Source organism: Malania oleifera, chromosome 8 (assembly GCF_029873635.1).
Source record: "Malania oleifera isolate guangnan ecotype guangnan chromosome 8, ASM2987363v1, whole genome shotgun sequence".
NCBI classification, from domain to species: domain Eukaryota; kingdom Viridiplantae; phylum Streptophyta; class Magnoliopsida; order Santalales; family Ximeniaceae; genus Malania; species Malania oleifera.
The window spans coordinates 8,621,785-8,633,010 of NC_080424.1; the positions used below are offsets into that span (position 1 = coordinate 8,621,785).

The window sequence follows — 11,226 nt, forward strand, 5'->3', positions numbered from 1 at the left end:
AATTGTTCATATGAATTTTATTTGAATAAATGATGAATGCATATGATATTGTGTGTTTGATAGCATTTTGTATCATACTATGACAACCCATGGCAGCGTAGCATCTTCTAGGTCTTCATTTAAAAATTTGCAATCATGTTTGAACTTGAATAAAATATATTCAAAGATGAAATTGTTCATATTAATTTTATTTGAATAAATGATGAAAGCATATGATATTCTGTGTTCGATAGCATGGGATTATATTATATGATTTGTATTTTTTTTTATCTTTTATTTATGTTAGAACACTAAAAGTTTGTCATGTATGCATTTGCTAAATTTATTTTGTTTTCAAATTTTTCATAAACATGCATTTTAATGTTTTCTAAAGTTCCATTTTAAAATTCCATCATTTACTATAAATTCCACCTTTCCTTAAAATAAAAATCAATATTTTCATCAAAATTTCCATAAATTGAGACCATCAAAATTTTCATCAAAATCAAATTTTAAGTTCTTGACAATACCTGGCTCCTCCTTCCTCTCTGGCTAACACTTTTAGACCTCCACATCCTCAACCTTGTTACATCCCTTAACATCCTTGCTACCCCCAAATGAATAGACCCCCTCTGTACGCAATCCACTCCAACAACAAGCTGCTGCTTTACCTGGGATCTTCCACCCTTAGCCTTCTCCACCGAAATCTCTCACACCAACCTGACAGAGAGTGTCAGACCCAGCTAACCTCCTGCTCTTACCCAATTCTTTTCTATAAGAGATGTCTTCCCAACCTTTTATCTTTTAGAATTTTAACTTAGTTTGAACTGGAGAATGCTTACCTTCTCTCACCCCTTAGCCTCCCTTCTATAGGCTTATTTCAAAGGGTGTTTAATGCTCACTATGAGCTGAGGCCCTTGACCAATTACCAAGTAGATATTTTTACCCTTATACACCCCATCATTGGACCTAAGTGATTTTTAGATCTCAAGAATATTTTTCTTAATTTTTCTCTAATTTTGAGGCCACCCTATATCAGGCTTATGCTTATATTAGACTTATGCTCACAATAGGCTTATACGATTTTCGGTTTCTCGTAGGTCTTTACTATTTCCTAAGGGCCGGTTTAAATGGCAGGAAGCACAAGTTGTGTTTCGGTGATTATGCTGTTGTACATAGGAGGGAGGGGGGGAATTATCATAGGGGTAGATGGTGTTGTTTATAGTACTAGGCCTATTCAAGCAATTTGAATTGGCAAGAGGGAAAAATTAAACAAATTGTATGCTAAGATATACAAATATTTGCATATTGATCCAAACCAGTATGCATTGCGGGTGACCGCAAGATATCCTATGCGGGGGTTAAATGATACAGTCCTCTTTGAGGCTGTTCTAATAATAGATGACTATGGTTTGCACATTGCATTGGATGCACGCAACTCTTGCACAAATATTTTCACTATGAAGTTATATGTGGAGACCATTCCTCAAATGTTAGATTTGGAAGTTGGCGTTGTCGAGGATAGGCAGACGTTGATGCCTGGGGAATAAGTGGCTAAAGTGGAAGAAGACACCCAACCAACACCTTGTTATGAAATGGCTACATGTGGTATGGATGAGAAGTACATGAGTGCAGAGTTTGGTGGGAATGATTTGACTGTTGTGGATTTGAATGAAGGTCTGTGATCGCGGTTATAGCCGCCGACGTATGAAATGCCTATTTATCACACGGATGGACAGTCCTGGGGCACTGAAGTTCTCGCTAATTTGTAAGCCATTTTGAACATTGCATTAGACGAGGAGATGAACATTATGAACGATGTTCATTTTGAAGACAAGGAAAACTACGAGCACAAAATTGTTGAAAGGTTAAATGAGTTCACGGATTACGAAAATGTTGCCATCCTCGATGATGTGAATCCATACCACCGTGAAATGAATGATGACATCTACAACGCACAATTTGTGGACGAACCTCCAATGTACGTTGTATTTGATGTAGAGGCTGCAGATGTGTCATGCCAAGAGGAGCTCCTTATACAAGTGACTCGTTGGTATAAGTCGTCTGAGTTGTGTAAGGGGATGACCTTTGGGTCCAAGGATCAGTCTATAGTTGCGGTGTGGATTTATCACGCTCAAATGCACCATGACTTCTATGTAGTGCAGTCTAACCCACAGTTATAGGTTGCTAAATGTAAGGAGGAGTTTGAGTGCAGAGGGAGATTGGGTGCAATGTTTCAGAAGAAACACAATTTATTTGAAATCTCTTAATATGGGAGACATACGTGTTTGAATCAACTGCTATCGCGGGACCATAACCAAATTACATCATCCCTAATTTGTCGTGATTTGTTTAGATTGCCCATTGACGGAAGGCCTGTCACTGGTTATACGTGCGGACCAGCAGACGATGAGATAGACCGCCAGAGACAATTAGCACTGCGCTGTATGTGCCACCAACCTTAGGAGTTGTGCCACCTGACACCGCGACACACAGTTCCCACATCCGCATGAGATATCTACAAGATCAATTTAGTCATTTACCAATAGATGCGGACGATTAGACGATCGTCTTCTTCGCATGAGCCCACATTTTGCGCTTGATATGTGGGACGTTTTATTGTGATATTTCGGGTAGTTACGTCCATTTGATGTTCCTCCCACTGTTAAAGGACCTTACGCATATTAGTTCGTATAGTTGGGGATCTGCGACTTTGGCGTGGCTGTACAGAGAGATGTGCCATGCCACACACCCGTCGAGGAGAGAGATCTTCGGTCCTCTACATTTATTTCAGATCTTGGCAAGGGAGAGATGCCCCTCCCTAGCTCCTTCGCGCTTGGCCATGTGTTGCAAATTTCGAGGGACGCAGACGGCCGTTCAGTTGAGCAATTACCACTGGATACCGGTTAGTAACAACTTATGTTATAATTGAGTTGTACTCTATAACATATGAAGTAGTACTTACTGCTTGGTTACATTCTAATATTTATGTTTTTATTTTGTAAAGGTGGAGGGACGGCATAAGGGCTCCGTCTGTTGTGTAGCATACATTGCCTTGGTATAGGTTCGAGTTGGACATGCATCGGGAGCATGGGGTATTTTATTCACGAATCACAGTTTAAGTTCATATAACACAATCTATTTTTTTGTAGGTGATATGTATAGTCCGTTTAACTCTTATTTTTATTTTTTTATTTTTTGTGTGCAGGTTATATGGAAATCATACACTAATGAGATTATAGTCGACTTACCCGCCGATTATCACGTCAGGAGTGACTTATGGGTAACTTGAGTGTCACTCATATGTTTTCATATTGTGGAGTGGTTTCTCCTTGACCAAATTTTGTGTTAGTTTGGCTATCGACATGGGATTCTCGACCCCTTCTCCACATCGGGGGTACATCTTCATGCATACGACCTCTATACAGTTGATGGACGCGGTCGAGGGGTGACCAATTGGACGACTTTCCACAGGATGTATGTGGATGTATGGCAGGATTGGGAAGAGCATGTCATCTCAGTGGAGTTGGAGGATGGTCCTTTTGCGTCTGGATGACCCATACTTGAGGTGGTATGGGTCCATCACACGACACTTCGTGGAAAAGACTGCAGCTATATATATGAGCCTTGTAAGTAGACATTAACCCAGACATTGTACTTTTGTTATGTGGATTTTATGATGTGAATATACTAATTAAATTTTGACCTCACCCGTGTACATGAGGAGGTTGAGTTGCTTCAATATAAGGACATGCTCCGCATGCGAATAGTTGTTCGTAGAGCCGCTCCGGTGAATCTTTTGTAGAGCCGCCTATTGTACAGAGTGAGGACGTGTTTTTCCTGTTAGCACCATATGCATGTTTGACGGGAGATTTTTTTTTTTAATTTTTTTAATAGAGGGGTGCAACATGAGGATTTCCCAGGAGGTCACCCATCCTAATACTACTCTCATCCAAGCACGCTTAACTGCGGAGTTCTGGCGGGAGCTGACATTACCGAGCCATCTAGTAGCAAACTGTATGCTGGAGATGTTCCTTTATCCTCTTAACCTTCAGGTTTGAGTACTCCGTACGACTCTCCTACCACCCCATCCACATCATTCCTATTGGACGACAGTCTGGATGCAAACGACGTGGATGCACCAGTCATGCCACCTTGTTCCTGTCTAACATCATTATATAAGTCATCTTCCCATCCGCTTCATATGGATGATGATGCAGTACCTCAGGGCAGAGATGGTAGACCTATAGGACGATGACGAGGCATGAGACCGGATGGAGATGACTAGCAAGGAAAGGGCGGACTCAGACGACAGCCACCCCGACAGCTGAGACCACCTGCGTATGACCCTTGAGTAGTCATTGTTGTATATGTACTTTACGACCTATATTGTGTTGTACATTAGTCTGATTCTTATGTTTTCATATGTATGACCCAATTGCATTATTTCTGTATAATTGCGAATGTTTTTTTTTTGTTCCATAATATATGTATATGTAATTGGAAAATACTTCTTGCATGTCTCAATATATGCAATTGTCTATGAAAGTTACGAAATATTGTTATCAATTGCCGATGAAAATTGCTTCCTTTGAACAGGTGCAAGCATGGATAAACCCATACTCGATTTTAAGAGGAGATTTTGCCAAAATTTTAATAGTAATTCGATGTTGTGTGAATGTAGACAGTTATGTATTAAAGTTGTGAAAATTCTGTTATTGATTGCTGATGAAAATTGTTTTCTTTGCACAGGTACAAGCATGGATTTTAAGAGGAGGCTTTGCCAAATCTTTACAGTAGTTCAATGTAGTGTGAATGTGCACACGTCTATAGGAAAGTAGTGAAAATTCATTTATCAATTGCTGACGACAATTATATATATAATATTTTCTCTTTTTTCCTTTGAAGCCTTGATGAAGTGATGTGATATTCCTCGACTAAATTTGATGTCATAAACGTGTTGGATTTCATGAAAATAAAATGATCTTTCGAAGTAGGTACATGGTGATTGGTTTTAATTTTCATGATGATGTATGTGTGAAATACGATGGAAATGAAATGATATATGGAAACACTTAAACTAAACTAGATGCAAGTGACAATTCTATGCAAATGCAAATGTCAGAATTGATGTAAATGATTTACTTAATACAGATGAGGTTAAGCTTAACTGTTATTCTTGAACTAGACCTCATGTAATGGATGAACCAAGTGTGAAGAGGGAATGCAATTTCAATTTTAAAAAAAAGGCTTTTCAAGGACTCCAAAAGAAAATCATATATGGAAACACTCATCCTAAACAAAACTAGATGCAAGAGACAATCCTATGCAAATGCAAATGTTAGACTTGATATAAATGATTTACTTAATGGAGGCGAGGTTAAGCTTAACATCTATTCTTGAACTAGACCTGATGTAATGGATGAAGTAAGTGTAAAGTGGGAATGCAATATCAATTTAGAAAAAAAAAAAGCTTTTCAAATACTTCCTAAGAAAACCATGCTAATTGAATGTATGAAAGTTGAGAAATTACTATTATCGATTGCTGAAGAAATTTGCCTTCTTTGAACAGGTGCAAGCATGGATGGGTATATTAGATTTTAAGAGGAGACTGTGCCAAAATTTTTATAGTATTTCAATGTAGTGTGAATGTAGACAGTTATGTATAAAAGTTGTGAAAATACTGTTATCAGTTGCTGATGAAAATTGTTTTTTTTGAACAGGTACAAGCATGGATGGGTATTCTTGATTTTAAGAGAAGGCACTGTCGAAAGTTTTACAGTAATTCAATGTAGTGTGAATGTGTACAGTTCAGTATGATAGTAGTGAAAACACTTGTGTCGATTCCCGACGACAATTTTATACAATGTTTTCTTTTGTTTCCTTCTAAGCCTTGATAAAGTGATGTGATATTCCTAGACTAAATTTGATGTCATGAACGTGTTGGATTTCATGAATATAAAATGATCTTTCGAAGTAGGTACATGATAGTTTGTTTTGATTTTCATGATGATGGATGTGTGAAATACGATGCAAATTTATTGATGTATGGAAACACTAATCTTAAACTAAACTAGATGCAAGTGACAATTCTATGCAAATGCAAATGTCAAACTTGATGTAAATGATTTACTTAATGCAGATTAGGTTAAGCTTAACAGTTATTCTTGAACTAGGCCTTATGTAATGGATGAACTAAGTGTAAAGTGGGAATGCAATATCAATTTAAAAATGGGGCTTTTCAAGGATTTCATAAGAAAACCATGCTCATTGAATGTATGAAAGTTTCGAAAATACTATGATCGATTGTCGATAAAAATTACTTTCTTTGAACAGATGCAAACATGGATGGATATACTCGATTTTAAGAGGAGGCTTTGTCGAAATTTTTATACTAATTCGACGTAGTGTGAATGTAAACAATTATGTTTAAAAGTTGTGAAAATACTGTTATCGATTGCCGTTGAAAAATGTTTTCTTTGAATAGGTACAAGCATGGATGGGTATACTCGCTTTTAAGAGGAGGCTCTGCTGAAATTTTTACAATAATTCAATGTTGTGTGAATGTGTACATTTCTGTATGAAAGTTGTGAAAATACTTTTATCGATTGCTGACGACAATTATATATAATATGTTCTTTTGTTTCCTTCTAAACCTAAATGAAGTGATGTGATATTCCTAGACTAAATTTTATGTCATGAATGTGTTGGATTTCATGAAAATTAAATTATCTTTCGAAGTAGGTACATGATGGTTGGTTTTGATTTTCATGATGATGTATGTGTGAAATACGATGCAAATGAAATGATATATGGAAACACTCGTCCTAAACTAAACTAGATGCAAGGGACAATTCTATGCAAATGCAAATGTTAGACTTGATATAAATGATTTACTTAATTGAGATGAGGTTAAGCTTAACAGCTATTCTTGAACTAGACCTCATGTAATGGATGAAGTAAGTGTAAAGTGGGAATACAATTTCAATTTAGAAAAAGGGGCTTTTCAAATACTTTATAAGAGAACCTTGCTCATTGAATGTATGAGAGTTGCGAAAATACTATTATCGATTGTCGAAGAAATTCGCTTTCTTTGAACAGGTGCGAGCATGGATGGCTATACTCGATTTTCAGAGGAAACTTTGTCAAAATTTCTATACTAAGTCGATATTGTGTGAATGTGTACAGTTCTATATTAAAGTTGTGAAAATACTTTTATCGATTGCTGACGACATTTATATATAATATTTTGTTTTGTTCCCTTCTAAGCCTTGATGAAGTGATGTGATATTCCTTGACTAAATTTGATGTCATGAACGTGTTGGATTTCATGAAAATAAAATGATCTTTCGAAGTAGGTACATGTTGGTTTGTTTTGATTTTCGTGATGATGTATGTGTGAATTACGATGCAAATGAAATGATTTATGGAAACACTCATCCGAAACTAAACTAGATGCAAGAGACAATTCTATGCAAATGTAAATGTTAAACTTGATATAAATGATTTACTTAATGGAGATGAGGTTAAATTTAACTGCTATTCTTGAACTAGACCTCATGTAATGGATGAAGTAAGTGTAAAGTGGGAATGCAATTTCAATTTTAAAAAAAGGGGCTTTTCAAATACATCATAAGAAAACCATGCTCATTGAATGTATGAAAGTTGCAAAAATACTATTATCGATTGCTGAAGAAATTTGCTTTCTTTGAACAGGTGCAAGCATGCTTGGGTTTATTCAATTTTAAGAGGAGACTATGCCGAAATTTTTGTAGTAAGTCAATGTAGTGTGAATTTAGACTGTTATGTATAAAAGTTGTGAAAATACTATTATCGATTGCTGATGATAATTTTTTTCTTTGAACCGGTACAAGCATGGATGGGTATACTTGATTTTAAGAGGAGGCACTGCCGAAAATTTTATAGTAAGTCGATGTAGTGTGAATGTGTACAGTTCAGTATGAAAGTAGTGAAAATAATTTTGTCGATTGCTGACCACAATTTTATACAATATTTTCTTTTGTTTCCTTCTAAGCCTTGATAAAGTGATGTGATATTCCTAGACTAAATTTGATGTCATGAACGTGTTGGATTTCATGAATATAAAATGATCTTTCGAAGTAAGCTTATGGTAGTTTGTTTTGATTTTCATGATGATGTTTTTGTGAAATATGATGCAAATTTATTGATATGTAGAAACACTAATCTTAAACTAAACTAGATGCAAGTGACAATTCTTTGCAAATGCAAGTGTCAAACTTGATGTAAATGATTTACTTAATGCAGATTAGGTTAAGCTTAGCTGTTATTCTTGAACTAGACCTCATGTAATGGATGAACTAAGTGTAAAGTGGGAATGCAATTTCAATTTAAAAATGGGGGCTTTTCAAGGACTTCATAAGAAAACCATGCTCATTGAATGTATTAAAATTGCGAAAATACTGTGATCAATTGCCGATGAAAATTGCTTTCTTTGAACAGGCGCAAGCATGGATAGGTATACTCAATTTTAAGAGGAGACTTTGTCAAAATTTTTATACTAATTCGATGTAGTGTGAATGTTGACATATATGTATAATACATGTGAAAATACTATCATAGATCGTTGATAAAAATTGTTTTCTTTGATGAACAGGTACAAGCCTGGATGTGTAAATATTGATTTTAAGATGAGGCTTTGCCGAAATTTTTACAGTAATTTGATGTAGTGTGATTGTGTACAGTGTTATATGATAGTTGTGAAAACACTTTTATCAATTGTTGACGACAATTATATATAATATTTTCTTTTGTTTCATTCTAAGCCAAGATGAGGTGATGTGATATTCCTAGACTAAATTTGATGTCATGAGTGTGTTGGATTTCATGAAAATAAAATGATCTTTCAAAGTAGGTACATGATGGTTTGTTTTGATTTTCATGATGATGATTGTGTGTAATACGATGCAAATGAAATGATATATGGAAACATTAATCTTAAACTAAACTAGATGCAAGTGACAATTCTATGCAAAGGCAAATGTCAGACTTGATGTAAATGATTTACTTAATGCATATGAGGTTAAGCTTAACCGTTATTCTTGAACTAGACCTCATGTAATGGATGAATTAAGTGTAAAGTGTGAATGCAATTTCAATTTGAACAAAGGGACTTTTCAAGGACATCATAAGAAAACCATGCTCATTGAATGTATGAAAGTTTTGAAAATATTTTTATCGATTGCCGATGAAAATTGCCTTATTTGAATAGGTGCAAGCATGGATGGGTCTACTCGATTTTAAGAGCAGACTTTGCCGAAATTTATATACTAATTCGATATAGTGTGAATGTAGACAGTTATGTATAAAACTATTGAAAATACTGTTATCGATTGCGGATGAAAATTGTTTTCTTTCAATAGGTACAAGCATGGATGGGTATACTCGATTTTAAGAGGAGGCTCTGCCAAAATTATTACAGTAGTTCGATGTTGTGTGGATGTGTACATTTCTGTATGAAAGTTGTGAAAATACTTTTACCGATTGCTGAAGACAATTATATATAATATGTTCATTTGTTTCCTTCTAAGCCTTGATGAAGTGATGTGATATTCCTAGACTAAATTTGATGTCATGAACGTGTTGGATTTCATGAAAATTAAATTATCTTTCAAACTAGGTACATGATCGTTGGTTTTGACTTTCATGATGATGTATGTGTGAAATACGATACAAATGAAATGATATATGGAAACACTCATCGTAAACTAAACTAGTTGCAAGAGACAATTTTATGAAAATGCAAATGTTAGACTTGATATAAATGATTTACTTAATGGAGGTGAGGTTAAGCTTAACTGCTATTCTTGAACTAGACCTCATGTAATGGATGAAGTACGTGTAAAGTGGGAATGCAATTTAAATTTGGAAAAAGGGGATTTTCAAATACTTCATAAGAAAACCATGCTCATTGAATGTATGAAAGTTGCGAAAATACTATTATCGATTGTCGAAGAAATTTTCTTTCTTTGAATAGGTGCAAGCATTGATGGGTATACTCGATTTTAAGAGGAGACTTTATCAAAATTTTTATTCTAATTCGATGTAGTGTGAATGTAGACAATTATGTATAAAAGTTGTGAAAATACTTTTATTGATCATTGATAAAACATATTTGCTTTGAACAGGTACAAGCCTGGATGGGTATATTTTGATTTTAAGATGAGGCTCTGCTGAAATTTTTACAGTAATTCGATATTGTGTGAATGTGTACGTTTCGGTATGAAAGTTGTGAAAATACTTTTATCGATTGCTGACGACAATTATATATAATATGTTCTTTTGTTTCCTTCTAAACCTAAATGAAGTGATGTGATATTCCTAGACTAAATTTTATGTCATGAACGTGTTGGATTTTATGAAAATTAAATTATCTTTCGAAGTAGGTACATGATGGTTGGTTTTGATATTCATGATGATGTATGTGTGAAATACGATGCAAATGAAATGATATATGGAAACACTCATCCTAAACTAAATTAGATGCAAGAGACAATTCTATGCAAATACAAATGTTAGACTTGATATAAATGATTTACTTAATTGAGATGAGGTTGAGCTTAACTACTATTCTTGAACTAGACCTTTTGTAATGGATGAAGTAAGTGTAATGTTGGAATATAATTTCAATTTAGGAAAAGGGGCTTTTCAAATACTTTATAAGAAAACCATGCTCATTGAATGTATGAGAGTCGCGAAAATACTATTATCGATTGTCGAAGAAATTTGCTTTCTTTGATTAGATGCCAGCATGGATGGGTATACTCAATTTTAAGAGGAGACTTTGTCAAAATTTTTATACTAAGTCGATGTTGTGTGAATGTGTACAGTTCTATATGAAAGCAGTGAAAATACGTTTATGATTGCTGACGACATTTATATATAATATTTTGTTTTGTTCCCTTCTAAGCCTTGATGAAGTGATGTGATATTCCTTGACTAATTTGATGTCATGAACGTGTTGGATTTCATGAAACTAAAATGATATTTCGAAGTAGGTACATGTTGGTTTGTTTTGATTTTCATGATGATGTATGTGTGAATTACGATGCAAATGAAATGATATATGGAAACACTCATCCGAAACTAAACTAGATGCAAGAGACAATTCTATGCAAATGCAAATGTTAGACTTGATATAAATGATTTGCTTAATGGAGATGAGGTTAAATTTAACTGCTATTCTTGAACTAGACCTAATGTAATGGA

General features: G+C 34.9%; 1 long non-coding RNA gene across 2 annotated transcripts; it reads left to right on the forward strand.

Annotated features, from left to right (window-relative positions):
* The first annotated feature begins 643 nt into the window (after nt 1-643).
* Nucleotides 644-4,548, forward strand: LOC131161386 (uncharacterized). Of its 2 annotated transcripts, XR_009138449.1 has the most exons (4): nt 644-2,884; nt 2,987-3,074; nt 3,188-3,608; nt 3,877-4,548. It is a non-coding gene; the product is annotated as an uncharacterized LOC131161386 (long non-coding RNA). The 2 variants fall into 2 exon arrangements; XR_009138450.1 differs by having other exon boundaries at nt 1,307-2,884; nt 3,188-4,548.
* Nucleotides 4,549-11,226: the final 6,678 nt, after the last annotated feature.